Source organism: Varroa jacobsoni, unplaced genomic scaffold, assembly GCF_002532875.2.
Source record: "Varroa jacobsoni isolate VJ856 unplaced genomic scaffold, vjacob_1.0 scaffold_521, whole genome shotgun sequence".
Classification (NCBI taxonomy): Eukaryota; Metazoa; Arthropoda; class Arachnida; order Mesostigmata; family Varroidae; genus Varroa; species Varroa jacobsoni.
Genome location: NW_019213423.1, coordinates 34105 through 57024, shown reverse-complemented (window position 1 = coordinate 57024; position 22920 = coordinate 34105). Strand labels below are relative to the sequence as shown.

Below are 22920 nucleotides of genomic sequence, written 5' to 3'. Positions count from 1 at the left end.
TATATTCAACTTTGCTTTATCAGCGCAAAGTAAAGCAATTGTGTCCCGAATAGTCCGCTTGATATAAACTAAGACAAATCATAATAACGGCAGTGGGCCGATCGGTTAACTGCTTCCCGTGTTCGTGTATTTAGTACGCGTAATTACATATGCACAACGCCATGTGGCGGACCTGGGGAAGATAAGACGTGCTGAGCTCAATTTGCGTTGAATTGAATGAAGAACTCTGTTTCCTCGGACCTCCGTCGAAACTCAAGCGTTACTTTCTTCCGCTTGAGCAAACACAGACGGTCAGACATGCCTAGACACGCTTACTTCGAGACCTAGGAATGACACACAACAACATCCAGGACAGAAACGAACAACGAACAAGCAAGCGAAAACACCAATTCAAAGTAACGCTTTTTTCTTACGATGTGCGTTTGTCACTGCACAAACCGCAATACTCTAACCGTGACAAGGAGTAGCAGTCGACAATGCGTTGGATTTTACCAGCTAGCAAGTTTTCCGTAAGTTTCCTAGTAAGCATTGTAGGGGTGACAGACAAAGAAGAAATTGTGGGAACAGCCAGTGTGTTGTTGTTACCCCAAGGAAACGAGATAAGTTCGTTTGTTTTCTGTATGGCATAGCTAATTAATCGACCTCTACTATTACAGATGGGAGCACGCTGGTCCCGCCGATGGTTCAGTTCAAAACAACAGGGATCTACACATGACTTCTATGGCAATTAACTCAAGGTATCACAAAAATGGAAGAGGTATGTATACACGTTCTGAGAAATCAGCATGCAAAAGCTAGGTCTGTACATGAAACCTGGAAATGTAACTAATTTTTGTGTTCTCTGCAAAAAACACTTAAAACTATTTTGTTTGATAAATGCTCATTGAATCATGCCACTATCTGTTATCGCACTAGGCTTCAGCACATTTTATCTCACATTGTAGTTACAGAATGTTGTCTCTGATTTAAGTAGCCTTGAATCTGCCAGCCTCGTTAGCCCACTGGGTTGTTCGTACCCTGAACGTGTCTTCTGTTGTTACCGAATTCCGCCCCAGGGCATACAACACGTGCAGATAAATATGACCACCGTGATAATAACAACAACATGAAAAAACAGATTGAATATAGACGCGGCGTTGTTTCTATAGCCCTTTCCATTCCAGTATAGATAAGCGTCTCGACTTATGAGGCTGTAGCCAAGGGAGCATGATCCGACTGTAATATACGGGTCATCTGGATAGTCATAGCCTTCACAATTCACTTCCATCTGGCCGAAAACTACGCCGTCGGGAAGCGCTGCTTTGCATTCCCAATTGTTTCCATTCCCGTCCCATCCGCGATTGTAACATTGGACGCTCTTTGGAGTCCGCCAACAGCCCGAGAAGCATCTGAGCTGAGGCACCGGTGGTGTTCGTCGTGACGTTGTATAGACTCCTTCGTATAAAGTGATCACCTGCAAATCTCGCTCTAGAATTCGTTTCAGCTGCCACTGTGCTCTATTCGATGTCAACCCGGCCAGTAAAATTACCAGTACGCTTGCCCCTGGCTTCCATCCCATTGCTATCACTAGTTGGACAGGAAATTTACGTTGGAAGATACGCCGAAGGGTGTCGAAAAATACAATTGAACACTCATACGCACTCTAGTTAAAATTATCCATATCAAATACGTTCATCCATCGAAGGCTTTAACTTCGTCAAAGTAATCTAGACGCGCCTCAATGGTTACGTTTTTTCGTTTGAGCAGTATAGGCAGGATAGGTTTTGATGCGTAGAGTCACTATAAATTTGTCTGGAAAACATCCGTTTCGGTGGAAAACTACAATGATGGGTGAGCGGAGCCGTCGTAGACTTTGCATTTTGTGCCGCACCTAGAACCTCTATGACTCTAGCATAATCAAATCACAAAATAGCCCTCGTGCATCATTTACAAACTGCTTTGTTGTTTATAATCATAAGGCTTCAATATTCCGTACTAGCAGCTTCGTATCTCGTTGAGTCGTGTAGAAAATTGTTTATATTATTTTTATGTGTAGCAAGTTTCTGCGTTGCATCGGTGTATCGCGCCCACATCGCTCATAACTCCTCTCAATATTATCAACTTGTTTTAACTAAAGGTATGCATCAGCTGGATTGGTCCCGCCACATATCCTGTTAAACAAGGACAGTATGTTCAAATGATAAATTTTACAATTTACTTAAAAAAAAATCAAATTGTTGTTGATACATGGTCGCTACGGCTAAAGCATATAATCTATTGGTAATAATTTAAATGAAACCCTTAAAGGTTTCGTAGGCATCTTTGGTCCAGGAGAAGTCCTTGCAGGCGTTCGTGTAGCGTATGTGTCTAGAAAGCGAATTAGATGCCTGCTAACTTCGATGCAATAAGTAATATAGTGTGTACAGCAGAAAAACAATCGTAACGACCTCATAGAAAGCAGACATAAACTCAGATCAACTAACAACGAGATTATTAAATACTATAGCTTATGCAGAACAGTGTTTTATCATGAATTAATTCACTTCAGTTTGATAGTTCTGAATCAAGGAAGAATAAAATCAATCGTATCTCTAAGCGTATGTACAGCCAACACAGGGTCCGTATTACAAGGAGTTCATAGAGATTACCATAGTTGTATTCCAAAAGTCCTATGTATGCATGGAACTATTACAAGCTGTAAATAAACGTATAGAAGAAGCGTCACACAGTTCAAATGTGACGTGATATTTAATTAAGTTGAAATATAGGATAATATTAAATGCTTGTCGCCTCTTCTTCGACCGCATCACAGCCTGGAAGTATTATACGATATTATCGGGTCAGGTAAGGTTCTGTTAATGCGCCACCTATGTCCAGAACGACGAAGTTCACAAAACCTTGGCTAAGAACGGCATTAGATTCGGTCGACACACTGCTCTTAACGCCGAAAAGCAAATAAAAAGTCGTCCCCGCGACCCCAGTTAAAGGGGGCACGTGTATTAGCACTACTCGGACCCTGTGAGGCATTTGCAATAACTGAAAAGCCTTCGTTTGGGGTCAGTTTAACGAAATGTTGATAATTTATTGTTCGCTACGTTGCTAGGTGCTCGACATTGCTTGTTCATATTGACAAAATGAAAGTATGCAACTCTGCCAACGCGATGAGCTCTGATCGTACCGCTGACGTCAAAATAACACAAGACATTTGTTAAGTCGATAGACCAATGTGCCTATGCTTGTCGACTGCCATCGCCTCTTCAGAGTATTGTATTTTTTATAATAAACACACTAGTACGCTAATCATCTGCGAACAACGATAACTTGAAGTTCTCATATGCGGAAAATTTTCTGGCACTTCAAAGTCTATATATGAGATACCTGTACGGAGAACTTAACTATTATAAGGTATTAAATAGGCGCGATCAAGGGAGTGAAGTCTAAACGGCTCTATTGCCTTCAAAATATGTCCGAAATTCAAATTTATATGTACTGAGCCAATGTAGAGCTACTCCAAATTTAGCTCAGTTATTCTGAATGGCGGAAACATTTGCAACGTACAATGTAAGCGCTCTACCCCGTAATACCACAACAAAACGGATAACAACTGAAGACGCTTGTTGAGAAAAATCCGCTTGTTAGCATATATTAAAACATCGCCATCTGTAAGACGTATTGTTTTCTTGGAATAATCTTGGTTCTTGTACTATTAGGAGAACTGCGTTCATAGCATCAAAACGATGTTGGCATTAGGCAACCTATAAATTCTCATCAAATGTGCTGCCTCTACAACCGCTATGGTAGAAAACTAGGTTGAATTAAATGACACGTGTTGTCAGTGATACAGATTACCTTTTATTTTAATGGTTTTATACAATTTTTTCAGGGGCACCTCCTGTTTTTTTTGCTCTCATGATTAGGTGACTGCATTAACTATAAGCAGCCCGTCCTCAAGGATTTTCGACTTCGGCACGCGTCCTCGATTAGCAAATCGAGTTACTAGAATCCCGGGGAGCGAAAGCATATTGGCCGAACGCTGCGTATTTAGTGTAGATCTAGTAAGATTCTACAAACCAAAATAACTATACCAAGTTTATTTTGTTGACTTTATTACCTTTGAGGAGAGTCGTAGTATCTACCTGCGTGTGTGTACGCGAGGGCTTCGTACAAAAATGCATACGTAGCGCTTATTTCTCAGATGGGATACTTTGAAGCTCTTTGCATCCGTTTTCTAAGTCAGTTCATATTATTCAAGGCAAAGCCTTTTCCGGTATTTTGGTCGAGCCATCTAGTCCACGCCACACCCGTGCCTGCACCAAGTGGCTACTCCGTGTGTTGCCTATACGTTTCTTCATTTAGGCAGTCTTCAAACGGAAGACACTCACGTTTCATTACATGCAGGCAAGGATATTCCTGAAGGAACTGCAGCAGCGAATGGAAAAAGAGACCTTATGAATCCTTCGCATGTCTCATCGTAGATGTGCGTGTGCATAACAGCAAAAAGAAAAGCTTACTTCTACGTGCAATGGCCCCTTCCCACGCAAGAGCATGCCCTCTTGTTCCGACTTTGTCCTACGGGGATCTAGCAGGACGTTCTTTGTGATAACTAACCCCGGTTTGCCCTTACGTCCTGCTCGAGTTATCTAGAGCACGCTTACCCACATCCTACCTAAGTCCAAGTCAACCCTTTGGAGCCTGAGTTGTTGGCCTAGTCTTTTTTGTCTTCTAAAGAATGTCAGCATAGAACTAGAAAAGAAGAGGCGATAGCTGCGTTTGAATAGGGCTTTTGCCATACGAGAGACGATGGACTCCGTGTCGCGAACCTCGTGCAGTTGTTTGTCGGCCAGGTTTGACCTCGTTATCCTCGACCTCGTGTAATATTCATCCGTTTGCTGAAAAACAGCAGATGTTAAGCTCACACTGTCTCTGATTTTTTTGAATATAGGTGAGCAGTACCATCCAGCCACAATCCCTTTAGCTACACTTTTTGGCAGTTTGTCGCTTTCCATGGTGGCGCCACGAATACGAGGTTGCCGCAGCCCCGCATCGCTTTTTTAACATCTTTGAGGTAGAAGAGAGTACTGAAATGTATATAGAAGCACAACCCTACTTTAACCAGAGATCAGTTTGTTGGCACCTTGGTCCTCCTAAAAAGAAATTTCCAGGAAGGTTTATTTTCCGGTGCCAAAATCGAGGCCTTCCAGAAGATAGAACATCCGTTCAGCTAGCGTATTTTCAACTGACATCTTGATGATGTGCAGATGGGCGCCTGACAGCGAAACATATTCACCCAACAAAGCACACACACAGTATATGAGGGACAATCACCATGGGATGCTTGACTATTTCATCCTACAGCGTTCTAGGATGAAATAGTCTGGTCTTCTCTTTGTCGTGGTTTCCGTTGAGGCTTTTTCTTGAACAGAGGTTGATTCGGCAGAAAAAGAAGTCTTTTTACAGGTGAGAATAATGCTTCGGTCACCTTGAAATTCTCGAGCCTCGTGTTAATGGCAAAAGCACCATCAGGCCAACACGATATACACAGTTAACAGTGGGGCTCTAATGGACCTTTGTATGCCAGCGAACGGACATATAGACACAAGCAGTCATAACAAAAAAAACACCTGCACCTTTGAGACTGTCTTAACACTTTTTTACTCAGTAGAATGAGACTAAGTCTAAACCTCCATACAATACCCATGGCTTGAAATCCTTGACGGAACTCTTGTCCGACATTCTAAAATATTTGACTTGACTTGAAAGTTGCTAGTTTGGTATTATAAAAAGTAAACAAATAATAAGGAAAACATTAAGGAATCTTTCTTTGGCATTAACAAAATATGCGACTCGACTGCTTCACTTATTAGCCACGCTTCATTTAGGTAGAACTTACCAAATTGAAGTCAAAAGCACACTTGTTTATGCACAGTTTGTGAAATTTATATTAAATTAATGTACATAATTATCTATGTAGTCTAAAATTACATATAAAAAAAAGGGCGGATTTTTCGCGAAAATTCGGATGTGTATCAGTAGTGAATATTAAAAAACTTATTTGAATCTTTGGGCTATAAGTTAGTCTAGTGTTATATGAAAGGAACTGTACACTTCTAACTTGCCCAAGAAAACTATCGAAAATATCAACAACTTATTCTCGTTTTTGACCTGATTCCGTTTTTGAAAGACGATTAGATCTATGACATACAGCGCGTGTGATCCTCGTACGTCGGCGTAAAGTACGTAGATTCATCATAGAAAAAGATATGGGAGCTCTGTCTAAATCTTCACCTTGCACTTATACTATCGAGCATTTTGTAAGCATTAGTAGATATAAACACTATGATATAGCAGTTTGTTTACACAGAGACGTCGCCTCTTATCTAGGTATTTTATTCTCAGTCGTTTATACCTTTAGCGTGTTGCGTAATTTTTTTTATCAGCGCAGAAAGCCCATAGCTACGGTCATCGATGCTAGAAAACGGACTACAATATTGGATATTATCAGGTTTACTTAATTCCGCAGGCACCGCAACAGAGGACACCGTAAAGCCATGACGGTATTCGATTTGCTAAAATAAAAGGTATTATTTCGCCCTACAGCGAAATTAAGTTATGGGTATACTTCCAGTTACAGCTTGAATGTGCAGACTTTTTCACAGCCTTATAAATATTTCCATTGGTAAAACTGTTGCTGAACATTATGTCTCTCACTCTATCGTTCAAAGGTTTTTCCAAGGGAATTATTTAAGAGAACGATCTGGAGCCCTACATAAGCAAGCAATTATGTCCTATACCGCCATTTTCAACGTGAAAAAAAAATGGACCACGTGCGGGAGTGCAATACTCGCCTGGGAAAACGTCGAGTGACTTAGTCGGCCCGACTAAATATGTATATGCGCATATAAGCTTTGCTAACGCGCTTCCATTGATGGTCATCGCTCAAATGCCTAGTCATCGGCGTCAGGGACCTTAGAGATGCATCATGATGCCGATTTTTCGATTGACTGAACGATTATAGTTAGAAGAAACTGTTGAGAGCGGTCACAATAGGATGGTTTAATCTGTTTACGTATATCCTATAACACCGATTTTGGAAAGGAGAATTAATTGACGAGTATTTGCCAAACGATATTGGAGTATGTGTTGCGGAGAAAAAGTGCTAGAATGAAACAAAGAGCTTTAAACATGTCTGGCTGAAGGCTTGCACCCTACACTTGTGTGTAGTCATTTAAATAAATTTATATCACCTCTAATTGTTGACTCTGCTTGGCTGACGAGGAATAATTCAGGAATCGAAATAGTACGTACAAGTCGGGAAATGAAGCATAATCAAGTACGCTGCAGAGGTCCTCATAATTGTTCTTTCAAACCCGTAAGGATCCTGTACTTGTAGGTTAGCCATTATCTTAGTCATTGTTATTACGTTATATAGGGCGATGAGGGTTCTTTAACATAGTTACAATGTTTTTTTGCTGCTAGCTCGTACTCATTGTCTCCGTATCCGTACGTTTTCAATCATGATACAGCTAAGCTAAACTATCCGATTTGCCGCGGAACGGATTGTTAACCTCTAGATTACCTCGAACTAGCCGTAGGTGTTAAACGTACCATCATATCGTTCTGAGTTTTTCTTTGACCTAACACAAATTTTTGTTTAACTAAGCAGAACTCATTTAGTGTGATCATGTAAAAATCCTTCTCGAAATTGTAATTGGTCATCGAATTAAGCCAAAAAGTCCATGTACGCGGGTCAACATCATGATACTAGGGAAGATATATAGAGCGCCGTCGAGCCGCCGTGGCGCGTTAGCCACTTGCATGGTTAACGTTCTACATAGCCGATGGAACGGATCTCCAGCTGGAAAACTATTGTTGCCTTTATGACGCATACGTTTTTCTTTTTGAAGAATCATCTCGGAAGCGGGGGCCGTAGAAGGTTAACTGGACCTTCCGGTTTGTGCTTCCAATGCAAGGACAGAAGGGTTAGATGCCGCGCATGAGTCTATCGGTTCTTACTACATCAGGCACAGGGAGAACTTATGTGTGCGTGTCAGAAGCTTGTTTATGTATAAGCATTGCGGCAGGGTTTGGCGTTTAACTGTCCACCGGGCTGCAACTTGGACAATGAGGGGTGTCGTGATGGGTATATGGCCACGAATGACTAGAAATAATAATATAATTCGGTCATAATTCAGATATTACAATGCAGTTATAATTACAGATCGTGAGGGCTTCTTATCAAGATCAATGCATCGCAGCATTAAACTTTCTCAAAATATTTACCCATGGGCATTGAGGCTTAAATTCTACCACTAGGACTTATTAAAAGAAAATCAAGTTAATAAGAAGAAAGACGTTTCGTTTTATCGGAAGCAATGTTTAGATTTGCAGAGCGCATTAACGGGATACATGTTACTCTTTAACCACTTTCTAATGAATCTGAAAATCGTGTTAAGGCAGAAAATCGAAAAGCGCATTATTTTATTACTCTAAACTTTGGCTTGCTCTAGCTAAACATCCCTACTGGCACGTAGTTAGCTTATGACCCATGTATGATTTGACAATTAAACAGCGAGTAGCAGTTGTTCGAAGAATTCGGATTGCAAAACCACGACTTCGGTAATGAGTAAGAAGAATGAACATGGTCGGGTTAGGTCATCATGGGACCATAGAACATCGGCTGAAGCGTCCTATACGGAACGCTCTACAACCGAAACCAGTTATCCCATTAACTAGAAGAATAGTTTTATAAATGCTGACATGTATTCCTGAAAAAGCAAACCCTTTTGGATTAGTTTCCACGTGTATGTTTTAGAAGTTTCTAATATACAGTGAGCGGGTTTAAGTTGAGTGTTGATAAATGCTAAAACATTGGCGCTTAAAGTAGCACAAAAACAAAGAGTTGCAAAGTTGCTGTTAGAGCTTTTAAAGTTGAGCGGAAAATGAAGAAAAACAAATGAAGTCACACCCATTTGCACGAAAACATCTCGTCTGCGCAGGGCGTAACAATTCAGTTCTGTGACTTTTCCAACAGAGATCCCGATAAACACATGATGTTTCAGATCCCTGGCTGGTAGCAGCTAGATGGACAGATGACTGCTTTACCGGAAACAAGATTTACATAGCCGAGCTATAAACGCTTGAATTCTAAATGCGACTGTAAATCAACAGTTTTTATATTTAACAGCTCGAATCTTTGCGAGTTTTATAAACAGATGTGCTGGATTGGCTACGATAACAACTGATACGTTCCTGTCATAGTACGCAGGCAGATGCTTTCTGTTAACGCCATGGCTGAGAGACTTCCTCACCACTCCGTGCTTAGAGTGGATGCTAAAATGAATTTGCTGGATTTTTTATCACGCAGATCAGCTAGCGGCGCTTGTTTTTATTCATCTACTAACAGACAATCTTCACTCCGTGTGTAAAGGTGCGTTTGAAAAGAGAGACGTTGGCTTGTTTTGTAGCTCGAAAATGCTTCCGTTACGGTGAACATCGAACCTGTAGCCCGCACTCATGGCTAGCTGATGCAATATAGCAAAGACCACGTCATACAGATCCTTTTTCAGAAAAGTAAGGCTGCCAGGAAGAATGTTCATTGGCTATAGGATGTAGAACGTTCGCGAATTGATTTAGTAACGGACGGAAGACCACATACCTTTTGCTGAGATGAAGAACCAGTTCGAAGAAGCCACACGAAACTCCACGAATACTACATTCAGTGACATGACATTACTCAGAATCAACCAGGATCCTTTTATTTGACCTTAAAAATAACACTGCTCCTATTTGAACGCCTGTTCTTCGTGTCCATTTATGCCATCCGTGGTATTCATCTGGGCAATTACTATACCTCTTCCATAACACCAGCAATGACAGCAGCTACATACGCACGCGATGCATAGGACGATTCAAATCGCTAACGGACAAATCATTCGGAGACATTAGCCTCTATTGGCTATAGACAGACTCCTAAACGTGATAGCAATTGGCGTGTTTTCCTCCTAAAGCTTGAAGCAACACAGCGTATTTACAACGAGACACGTTGCCTCATTTAAGCTAGTTTGAGATTATTGCTTTATTCATTTATTGATATCATTGAACACGAGTATTAGCTCCAATACAGGCACAAATAAAAAGCAAAGTATGTATAATTTCAAACCCATTTTATAGAGCTTTGACATATGTACCTCACATGTGTCCACAGATGAAGACAACGAGACGTAATGCATTTTCGAAAAAATGTATAAGGAAAATTGGTAAGTAAGAGCTTGTAGACTCAAAAAATTCGAGATCTTAAACGCTCTGCGCAGTTTATGTTCCGCTTTTTCCTCTAGCTAAATTCACGCCCTACGAAGAAAGGCAAGAAACTCTCACTTAGCATGATAAATCCGCTCCGTTGTCCTTGCCGAAAGATTACTTTGAGCAATTTCACTAGGAAAAATGTAATACACCTATAAAATTGGGCGAATCATTGATCTAAATTACATATTTTGATTTATGATGGCCCGCGTCGCTGTTAGGCGTTGCATCGAACAGCTGGCTCTCTATACGGAACAACGTGTCTACGCAATGTGTTGTAAAAAAGTCTATATTCCATGGGAGAAATATAAACTGATATGTACCAGTCCATAAATGCAATGCCTAGATAGCCGTATCGTCACACTTATGTATAAGTTGCGGTATCTGATTTGGTTATTGGCGTCGGCGGCCTAACCCTCGTGGGTGGTCGAAAGCTTGCAGGAGATAACGAATGCTATATTATTTTCATTTTTAACAAAAAAAAAAAAACAGTGTTTTTTGACCTATCTTCGGTTTGCACTTTCTCATAGCATTTCGACTTTGGACTGTTTTGAGTACTAAGGGGAAGCCATGAAGCATGCGCGCTAGGTCTTGTAACCGCGAAACCTCCGTAGGCCCCTCCGATCTTGCTGGTAGCAATTTCTCCATCTTCATCTATTAATTGAAGCTGCCTTCTGATTCAACCAGACGTATGCTAAATCAGCTTACGATAACGGTCGTGCAAACGCTCCAGCAATCAGCGGCTTTAAATTAGTTTGTTTGAAAAAATGCTGTCACCGTTACCGCAATATTATCGCATAGTCTCGCATTAACACTGGCTAAGGAGCTTCTCTGAATGGCACAAAGCCACATGCGTCCAGACGTCCCAGTGGGTCACAGAAGCGGAACGCCAGAGTTCACGTACGTAAAAAACGTCGTTGTCCACGAAAATGATAGGCTCACTCTGGCGACGAACGAACACAATGTCAATGACTGGGCGTCGTACTGTTAGTCAGTAGTAATTTCCGTACCGTTTTTTGACGTTTGTTTAGTCGCTTCTAATTCAACAAAGGTGAAGGTCATCCCGTTTCGAAGAGAAGCAACAGCACTTCTACAGTTATTTAGGGTTCGAGTTCATCGCCCTGAGACAACGCAATACGTGATAGCTTTGCTCGATTTACGAACCTGCCTACCCATTTAGGTTGGTCTAGGTCCGCCATAGATGACGCATGCTACAGTTGGTTAATACAGCTGGAGCGCAATAGCTAAATTAGTAATTTAGTAGTGGATCCGAGGAAGGGTGCTAATGTAACAAAAATTCAAAACGAAAAAACCACAAATGAAAATGTAAAGGAATTTAGAAGAGTAAACGAAAATCCGAATTGTCCTAAAAATAGCTATGTCCTAAAGCAATAACTTCAAGACGCCAAGGTAAAATTTGGCGCATCTAAATCGACCAAACAACATGAAGCGCACAAGAAAAAAGGAGGGATCCAACAGGGGCTGGAGAAAACGTATTCCAAGATATTCTATCATTTCTATCAACAAACTAGCAAGACAAGGTGCATACATAGCCGAAGTTAACTAAAAATATATGTCATTGTAAATTGGCTCATAGGTTAAACAGTTCTGATCACTACAGGCTAGAGAGAAGAAAATGAATCTACTAACGTTATGCAGAGGTTCGTGCCCGCTGAAAACAGAAAACAAAATGGCCCAACATCTATCGCAGTGGTGAGAGGAGACGGAAATAAAATTTCCCGGCAATAAAGGATCGAGGCTGTATCATGATCGTGTTAAATCAATGTCTACAATATATTTTTTTCACAGATACATGAAGAATAAAGATAAAGTATTGTGGTTGATATAAACCAATACGTTACATTGAGCATCACATAACGAAACCAGAATCTTACGATAATCAAAAACCCACACACACACAAGCACGATACGATGAACCGTTTGGACCTAGTCACGACATAATAAATTGGTACAGGTGATTCCAGTTTTCTCCTATGGGTAAACAGAGAGCGAACGTACTTCACCTACGACTAAAGCAAGCCTCTCACACCACTGCCACGCGATTCCTTTAGTTAAATCGAATATGTTAAAATAGTATATGCGTTACCTTTGACTCTGCTTGAAGCAGTTATTTATAAACTCGTTCCTCAAATCGAGGCTATATCAAAGTTTCAAAACTAAACGCGTAGTGGTATTTGTGCGTACTTCATAGAACGAGCACCTTATTTTTTCAAGAAATTCTATGCCATGGCGCTAATGCTTAATTTACCTGTATGCACGTACGTTCATAACCGATTCTACTGACTGTCGATGGACTCACACGAAGATGGATACGTCTCTATAGTAATTACAAACGCAACAATTAATCCATGTATATATATATATATATATATATATATACAATGTATACCGGACTAACAAGAACGACAACTTCACATCGCTCGTAAATAGATCCGTCTCAAATCTATGGTTGTATACAATATAGCGAATTACGTTGATCAGCATCTCGCGAAAAGGGAAACGTAATCTTTGCCCTGTTTTTGTTTTCGTTAGAGTGTGCCAGACATGGAGTCGGGCAAATATAAATAATGCTAGTTCTTACAAGCCAAACATTATATAGGGATTAAAAAGGTACGCAGCTATAGAAAGATTATGATATAACTATTGATACTAATACTTGTCTGCTCAAGTTCCTATCACTGAAAGCCCTGAGTGGATCTCAATTATAAATCTCAACTGATCGAAAGTTACATTTGGCAAGCTTCTGATACCTCAATGAGATTGAATTGAAATATTTCATTAAATCACCGAATTCTATGTCCCTCTTCGTGCAAGAAGTCAGTCGTCTCTGATTCAGATCTAGTCAATAGTGTTATATCTGCTACTCGCTGTCAGATTTCGTTATTAACTTATTGTTTATCATGTTAGTTTAAAGGGAATGTAATTGTTTATATTACAGAAAACCCACCTATGCATGCTATAGTCGAATCGATGGGAAGTAACTTTTCAAAGACAAGAAATACCCCACAAGATATAAATTGCACCACTTGTATTCGCCTGAATAACGTCCTTTTCCTTGCGTTTTATAGCTGGTTCTCATTGATTGTCTAAATGGACAGCAACACAAGGCCTATTCTTGTAAAATCCTGCAAGTGAGCAATGTTCATTGATCCTAACAAGGTCTCACCTACGTGTCAGTGTTCATCCATCAATCGCAGTTCGTTCGCAGTCTTCTTCGTTAACTCCACAGTCATCTAAACAAACGGCTAAAGCGGCACACCTATGCTTAAATTACACAAATCGACTGAATAAACCCAGCTCCAACTTACTAATAAAGTACAAAGATATCCAGAGCTGTGCCCTGGTGTAAGTAACTTTAATCCGATTGACAAGAGGAACGTTTTCATTGTAACCGTTATTACGAAAAAACATGTTTCAGAAAACTGATAACTGGATTTCTTATCAATTTAGCGACATTAGAGAAACCACGGAAAAGCTTGAAAACAGCTCCGCGTTTGACGCCGAGCATAATTCATTCTGGGCCTTATCCGAAAATCACTACTCAACCCAGAAAGGTGGGGTGAAAAAAATTCAAGGACGTCAGGAATAACACTAAATTGTTATCGATTACATCAGTCATTCAAGCATTAAAAAGTTCGAATAATAACAATGATACTAATATTGAAATACATCTCACCTAAATTTGTCTAGTTGTGTATCCAGTCGGAGAACTAAGTTAAGTTGTAACGGTAGCAATACGCCCCAACTACAGGACGCAATATAATCGTGCTTCTTTTTGCCCTCCGTTTAGTTCTGCACGTGCTTTTTTCCAAAGTCTCAAAGTTTAAAAAAATAAACAACGAAAATATATTGTGTGTTTGTCTTTGGCTTACGGTGCAGACCAGCGCTGGCCTGATAGCCGGATTCTCCGGACGCTAATAAAGGTCGACTGCATTTCGCATATATCAGGTCACGAAAGAGACGAAAACAAAATTAAATCGAGCAGTGCATGACTAGACTCGTTGGATTATATAGAACTTAAAAACGTACATAACCTGTTAAAGTACACAGAGCAAAGATTCTATACTGAATGAAAAACTTTTTTATTTTACCGTAGTATACAATGTATTACTATAACAGGCTACGTACAAAAGCTGTCATTCAGTAATTTCATTAAACACTTGCTCGCCCTACTGTTGTACACGCAGGTGCGCTGAGGATAAAAGTTAAAAAAAAAAAAAAAAAAAAGGTAGCCAGGTACAATTAATCCGAATAGCTTTGAACGTGAAGAAGAGTGTTCATAGTAGATCAATAGTACAATGAGCGAATACTTTTTAAAGCCATTGTTATATTAACAAGTCTCTTACACGTGATGCTAGCATTTATGTAGCTTTATAGATGACTTTCTCAAATGTTAAGAGTTTCTCACGAGCTTACGCCTCATAGGTGCTGCTGTTTTGGATTCAAAACCACATATGAAGACCCTCGTTTAGACTTGACTCATAGCCGCAGAAACTATAAATCAGCAACCAGCTGAGATTAGTGATAGCGGATGCGAAATGCATGAGATCTGGGATGCAAATTCGGAGCACCATGGTCCCTTCTTCTAGACTGGTCTAGGAAGGCTTCTTCTTGATCCACAACGGCATTAATACATACATGTTTGCAGCTATCGTAAAAAGTTCTCCTTATTTGGAAAACAGCACCAGTTGCTGGCTTGCCAATGTATCTATTGGCCTAGTTTCGTTGTTTCTTGAAATTTGCAAATCTACTGTTATTTATATATTATTGTTTTTTTTTTTCTATGGAATGGAATAGCGCGACTCGTTTTCTTGGATTAACTCTAGCTCTGTACCTCATGTCGAACGCATTGAAAGGGGTGTCTGTCCAGGGAACTTCCGCCAGTGATCTTTTCCGTTCCACCCTCACCTCATGTTACATCTTTAGGAAAGTGTAACATTTGTCGATCTTCCTTTAGTAGAGCACCGTACCTAGACGATATCAGATACTTCAAACTGTGACTAAACGCGTCAGAATCAAACAAACAACAAAACAGAAACAAACAAAACGATCCGTTTCTCAGTAAACGAAATGTAATGCTAATTACTTATCCACCCCCTGCGCGATCATGCAAGAGATAAATATTTCTGTATTTCATGCTGTCTTAAATTCTTTTTGTACACATAATGGCACGGTTTAATGTTTAAAAAACGTATATCCTCGGTTTTAGCTTCACTTTATGACACACTTTGCATAATTAACTTGCACTATGGGCCGAATCTTCCTTTCCTAAATCACGGCGTCCTTGGGGGTGTTGCCTGCCACAACAATGTCTTAGGAAAACTGCTGATTAATTCGTTTTTTTTTTCCGATAGGCAAGATGATGTCGGTACCATTTCGAATTTCCGGTGACAACTTTGTTGCGAGAAGCGATCTTGCCATTAACGCCATATATATGCTTATGAAATATTAGAAGCTCAACGGTCCATAGCGTCAATGCTGACCTAACTGCTGCTCGCTTCAAAACAGAATCAACGATGAGTTCTGCATTCATTGGCCAATGGAAGTTAACTGACAGTGAAAACTTCGATAATTTCTTAAGGGAACTTGGAGTGAATTTTATGTTGCGCAAGTTTGCGGAGACAGCCACCCCTGTCGTGACGATTAGTAAAGATGGCGACAGATGGACTATAAAGACAGTCACAACGTTGAAGACAACTGTAATTACGTTCAAAATAGGCGAAATATTTATGGAAAAACGCCTTGATGGACAAGAAGTACGGTCGATGGTTTACCTCGATGGTGATAAAATGACTCAGAAACAATTCGCTGATGCAGCTAAAGACCTTAAAGAGGTAAATATCACCCGCTGGGTTGAGGGTGACAAAATGATGGTGAAAGCTGTAGTTTCCGATGTCTCATGCTTAAGGACATATACAAAATGTTCAACTGGTCATTGATGGCTTCGAAGCGTGCAGGCCGCCGGTACGTGAAGTCAGTACCTACAAGGGGTCGTGATGAAAGACAACGGCCAACAGCAGTGAACAAACTTTGACGCATCATAGCTAGAGACGTGTATAATACGGTTGTGCATAATCTGTCTTAGCAACATGAAGTAAACTAATGCTCTTACCCCCCTAATATTTCTCATTTTTGTTATGCCATATTTCTAAACTTGGTCTGAGCTTGGGTTTTGCTACCCAGACCATTTCCTTATCTCGGTTTCACTCCAAAGACGCATGGAACGGGAGTATAGTTACTTTCCAGTTGAGTTTCTGTGTAAATTGCTTTGGAAATATATGAGCCAAATATAAACGTGCAGAAAAGCATATCCTTAGAAGTCGATAAAAGGCTTATGAAAAGATTAGCCAAAGACCCCTACAGAAACCTCGTCGTATTCGCAACACAGCGAATGCCCATTGAGTTTAGCAGTTCCCAATGAAATTTTTTCTGTTAAAACAGCAGTATATACTTTACTAAAGGATGAGGTTAAGTTACTGTTCGTCTCCAAACTGTAACGTATCGTGTGCTGTGTTATCTAGTCTTTAGTCAATGGAAGACGACCGTGTTGAAGTTGTTTTTTCTTATCATCTGAGTTAGCGCCAGTTGGCGGAATCAAATGCAATTTTAACAATAAATGGCCCATGAAAACGGCCACAATAATCAAAACTTTTACAATTACGTTAGGCAAAATACGTTTATCGAGAAATCCCTGAATAGGCAAAAAATGGATAAACAATGATTTTTCTTGATGGTAATGAGACGACTTAGCGACAGAACTGAGGAAGATCAACATTAGCTATTCGCTCCCGGTCGATTCGCTACCGGGTCGGAGGTGATAAGCTGATGCTAAGGGCCGTTGGTTCCAATGTTACTAGTCTATGCCCCCTGATAATTGTATGCATTTACGTGCACTCGTGCCTGGAAATTCGTTCATAGCAATCCGGTATATATTTTATTGTAGAAAAAACATTTAATGATCGTGTGATCCTCATAGCGTCCCTTTTTTTTGTACAATTACCGTGTATATGCTACATACATATATGTATATATATATCGAAATCAAAGTAGTAAGTTAATTTTTCGGCCTCATTTTTGTCTTTTCTAGTATTCCATGAATGTTAATTTGTGTTAAATTGTGTACGGAATGCTTGTAGCAACGCGGCATTATAACAAGTTTACCTTTAACATCTTGCGCACTGACATTATTAACATTTCGATATATTCAGTTGAGTCCTCAAGTAGGGTTGGACGAACTTGCGACAACCGCTAAGGCAACGTACAATAGCACCAAAATGAACGTCTTTAGTATTCCTTCAAGTTCCTATATACGCTAGCAGCTAGAAAATTGTACGACGACACCAAGCGATAAAAACATGGCGTCTATTACGCGGGATATTTTTCAAATTATTTCGATCTTAGATTATTTAGTCTTCTCATCGAGTAGTGCGACATATACAACGTTATTAATAGCGATGCGGTGGCCCGGGTTCGTTGAAGTTATTTCTATAAAATAACTCGCTGGGCGTCTCTTTTCTAATGGAAGGTCAAATGGATGGGCGTTTAGCTAACAGTTGTTGGTGACAATCATAATATGGGCCCAAATATATTTCTAGCTCTTCGTGGATTCCGCAGTCGCGTGTTTATAGGATAACTGAATTAAGTTTTTGGCTAAAAGTTGAGCGAATGAGTTAGAGGATTATCGTATTGTAATTCATGTTATTTTACCTTGTCTGGACTCATTCCGGACAGGAGCCCAATTCCTAGTGGCATCGTTACTTTATTATTGCCACCCTTAATAATGAAGGTTACGAACGTAAACAGGGCATAATCACACAGTATTGTAAATGTGTAATAGTAACATACTGGCAGAACATGGATGAAATCCTGAAGTAGAACAAAAAAAATTAGCCTGCATTCAGGATGTAAAAGGTATTCTGTTCTGCATATCATATACGGTCCAACGTGAGCTCAACAATCTATCATTTTACAGATGCATTATTCTTAGCTCTGTATTGTATTATATAATAACTTAAGATGGGTCGTACTATATTATTGATGAATATAAAAATAACTTTATATAGCAATGCTGTCAATATCACGTATTCAGTTGCATAGATCCAGTGAACCCTCCGATTCTGCCCTCTGATTTTAAACTTGTACTGATTATTCGAACGTATCGAACTTGGTAGGTTACGTAATTGCAGCCATTAGTTTCTATCTCTGCGAAATACGGAAGTGCAGCGTTAAAATTGAAGTTGTTAAAATGATTATGAAGTATACTTCATTTCATAAGTAAGCTGCACTCATAGGAAAAATATTTTATAGTTGTTCTCTAGATTTTTTTATGTTGAAACGACATAATCTTTCTTCATTTCATAATCAAACTTATGCCTAGATGCTAGTTTTCAAGTTATAGTTGATAATACAAACTATGTTACAGCGGAACACCTGGGGCAACATCTATATAAATAACGTCACTACTCCACGTTCAAATATGCAAAATACTCCGAAAAACGTAGGTAGATAGCTAAAAGTAAAACATAAATAAATAGGTAGAGTGGAAAGCGTAAAAGCTAAATAAGAACAGTAGACAGATATGTATTGGTGTGTTACGTTGGGCATCGAATAATCTTTGGTAGCAGCGACAGGTCATTGTTGAGGGCAGCTGAGACGCTTAGCAACTAGTTCTGAAAATAAATTGATAGAAAATAATAACACTTTATGGTACGGAAATGATGCCTCTGCTTACCATATTACAGTCGGAAAAAAATTAGCCATTAGACGCTTCGTTTTGAAGCATCTTCTCCTCAACTTGTCCACTCTATGCTATCCGTGAAAATAACATAAAAGGGGCAAAACAGTTCAGTCATTAAGCGCAAGACCACTTTTTTCCACTTGGACTTCCGCTGCACACGTTTTAAGGACTAATGTTATGTACAGCCCCAACGAACTATTTGACGTTTTGACCATTCGGTGGCTATATTAGAGCAATTAGAAAAACTTAAATCCTCTTAGGTAGTGTCCATGCCACAGTAACTTCAACTATAGAAAGAGAATGTGCGTAATATGAATATACAATATTTATGTCTCAGTTTTTCTAACCATGTGTAATTTTTTCCACCTGTAATAACATATTCCAAAAATACATGTTACTTGCCGAACAAACAGTGTTAATAAGTACATTTACTTCGGGTATATGCAAGTAAGCGAAATCTGCATGCCGAAGCATTTCCTTTCGCTCTTCCATTAACTTGAAAAGCATTATTCCGTCTCCTCTGTCTCCTATTAGTAATAGTTATATTATTTATAATACTGGTAGCAATTATTTGCTGTTGATGGTCTCTTTAAGATGAATCTGCCTGTTTTCCGCCCCTATCGCGGCGAACTGTTGTTGGTTTCCAAAACGAAAAGCCCCTATTGTGAGAAGTTCCAATGTGCCCTGACAACACAGTCCACTCAATATTAAATGCACCAAGAAGAAACCCCTTAGACTCATCGCTAAGTGGTTGTTGGCGGTCATCATATAGCATAGCATCTTCTGCGAACGGCTAGGGTGCATCATGGCGCAGTGAGACGTGCGGCCCGCGTATCCTATGAGTTCGAAAAAGTAGATAATAAGATGAAGGCTCTGCCGGCCTTTGTCGCCGTCGTCGCTGTTGCCGTAATAGTAGTTGTATACCGCATTCAAGTGGTCATGTTGTAAAACTTCTCTGCTCCCATGTGATGCTATTGCTCGAACATAACAGTCGAGGCCGGGAGCTCATCTTTCAGCTGATCTATCTACGGCAGGTCCAGCAGGCATCTTCTCTGGCCAGAGCCTCGTTTTAGAACCGAGACCAAGCTACGAGCGTAGTCCTAAACAGGTAATAGCTACGTGCAATGACAACAAGAATAATAATAGCAAACCGAAGGGGAAACAAGCAAAGAAGCGACAGTTAAGCCCAGAATTTGTGTTCTTATATAAAGCGATCACTCGCCTAGGATAGATTGGCTGAACAATGTCTAAAATACGAGAGTCGTCTGTAAGAGGATCCGAATAAAATTGAAGCTGTTACACGTTGAAACTTCTGGCTAAATTGTTTCTTTCTGTGACGTATTTCTCCCGTCGGGAAATTGCTTTTCACGGCTGAACTCCCAAAGCTTCTGGACTGCTGAGCATACGATGATGGAATTGAGCGACCAACAACAGGAGTAACAAAATCATGCCCAGAGCGGACTGACTAGCAGTAGCAGAGCTAATAAAATAGAAAGTCGCTTGTGAATCGCTTGTGCCAGTAACCATAGTAGCAATAACATCAATATTTCATTTAAGATGGTATCCATCTAAGGGGCAAAAAAACACACTTTTCGCTACAACGCGAACGAATTGAGCGGATTCGTATGCGATTTCGTAGTGTGGACACAATGCGCAGCTAAGGTTTCGCTAGCTAAATTTACTGGTAATTAATTTACCCTGTGGGAACGTTTCTTCTTTTAGGTGCACCAGTTTGGTGCAATTTCTGACGTGACGTATCCGTGATAGCTCAAAGGGTAACGTATTCGCATGCTAATGTTAAAGACACGTGGCGGTTTAGGTTCGAATCCGGGCGAAGCCACGTTTTGTTTCGTGCTCGGAGCCAGCCGCCTAATGCCGCTGCCGGACGTTAAGGATCGAAACGAAATGGGGCGGAGGGAACACCGACAGTGCAGGTGAAATAGGTATTTAAAATGTTATCGTAGGCGGCATAGCGCCTGAAGGAACTTCTAAACTAAACCAAAAAAACGAGATAATGGGTAACGCTCTTATGGCGTCGGCAAAAACATACTCGCCGAAAGGTGCTCATACTCCTTTGAATACATCAAATAGATATAATAATCGATGGAAACAGCACGTTTTATCTTGCTTTCACGACTTTACACTTCGTCTATAAGTGCAACTCTCGTGCGTAATTTAAAGCGGTCCGAGTTTCCCCAGCCATTGAGTAGGTTCTGAATGTGATTTATACTCGAACGGTTACAACTGAATCTAACGTAAAGTATTCATTTTAGTCAACTAAAGAGTCATTTTGACGTATCTAGTTTGAAATTAAGTTGTGCAGCCACCACTTTGCCAGAGACTAGTAGGAGGGTTCACGGCTGATTTAAATGATTATTAATTATATAGATTTGTCATGATATGTATAATGAATGGTGAACTCCCCCAGGGGATTCCGTTAAATAAATTTTTAATGTGATACGACTTTAAAAAAGGAGTAAAAATGTAAGGGAGTGCCAACGTGATTTTTGGCCAATGATATGATATGTGTGTAGAAAACCGTTATGCCATGGACCTTTGAGTTCATATGGTTTTCTGGACAGACTTGTTGAACGTTTTCTATACAGCGGAAGGTAACCTAGAAAGGAAGCTACTGATTTCAAAAATTTGCCAGGTCTCACTGAAGTGGAGAAAAATAATATTAGGTAGTACAAGGTCCTTATAGCGATGTTTGCGCGATATTTTCGGAAGTTCTCACACACGGCTCCATTGCCTTGTGCTTTACAAGCATTAGTCTCTTTGGCAACAAGGCGGGCTGGCAGGAAGTAGAGCACTTTTGGTATTTTATCAGTTATCACAGAGTTTAATCGCTGAATGACGCCAGTAACATGTACGGTCGACTTGGCCCCTGGTCTACCTTTTCCCAAGGCTATGGCGCTTTATCGAATTCGTGAGACCTATTATCCTTATTAAGTTTTCCACAACATTCTGTTATTGAATGTATTCTGTGTATTGGACCCCTCATAATAACCCGGATAAGACAAACTTCTTCGACGTGTGTGTGTGTGTGTGTGTATTAAAATACACATTTTTCCATTTCGTGACGGTCTTCTTCAAAGTAATATATCGAGATATCGTTGATATTCGGCGCTTTGTCACTGCAACAATTTCTGCTTCTACCGCCGTTACCACAAAGGACTAATTTAATCAGATAGCTGATCGTTGGCAACGTTAGCGGACATTGAAACGTGTCCTTCTCGGAGCAGCGTGGTTGTGAAGATCGTTTCAATAACCCTACTGTCAGAACCGCCTTGACTGATCTCCATATCGGTTCCTATAGACATGAATTCAAATATTGTTGCGGGATTCTATTAGCGTTAATATAAATGAATGGCTCTTGGTTCTGTGGAATCCAGTAGGCATATCGCGAAGCAGACATTTTTGGCTTTTTTTTTTTTTCTTCTTCTTCTTCTTCTTCTCACATTTTGCAGGAAACCGCCGTCGTCCTTAGAAAGTATTCAGTTTCGACTTGTAAGCAACGTATTTTGTACAGAAAGAAGAAAGTCAAGCAGCTGTAACTTGTCGGCTCGAGTCGAATAGCTGGAATACTATAAAAGACGCTACCTGTTGAGGAGATTGGATTAACTGTAGAAGTCGACTTGAAGAAGGCAATGGTCGCGAGGTAAGGGGCGCGTACGGGGCTAATCAAGTATGATGCGAAGTATCGCACTCGACAAAAGTAGTAAAGCGGTAATAATAATAATCGGATCTGTGTTTTGCCTTAAGCGGACGGATGCTTCTGGCAGATTTATATAATGCTATTATACAAACGAATAGGTAACGGCTAACCGCATTGTATACATTAAATAATTGAGATTAATCGTTTTAATGTCAGCATCCAATTT

The 22920-nt window shown here is 40.1% G+C and overlaps 1 long non-coding RNA gene across 1 annotated transcript in view; it reads left to right on the top strand.

Annotated features, from left to right (window-relative positions):
- LOC111261124 (uncharacterized) overlaps positions 1-22642 on the top strand; it is a 63331-nt gene extending 40689 nt beyond the window's left edge. The window contains exons 2-3 of the long non-coding RNA XR_002680797.1: positions 657-757; positions 22507-22642. This is a non-coding gene — a long non-coding RNA (uncharacterized LOC111261124). The remainder of the gene's footprint in view (positions 1-656; positions 758-22506) is intronic.
- The last annotated feature ends 278 nt before the right edge of the window (positions 22643-22920 follow it).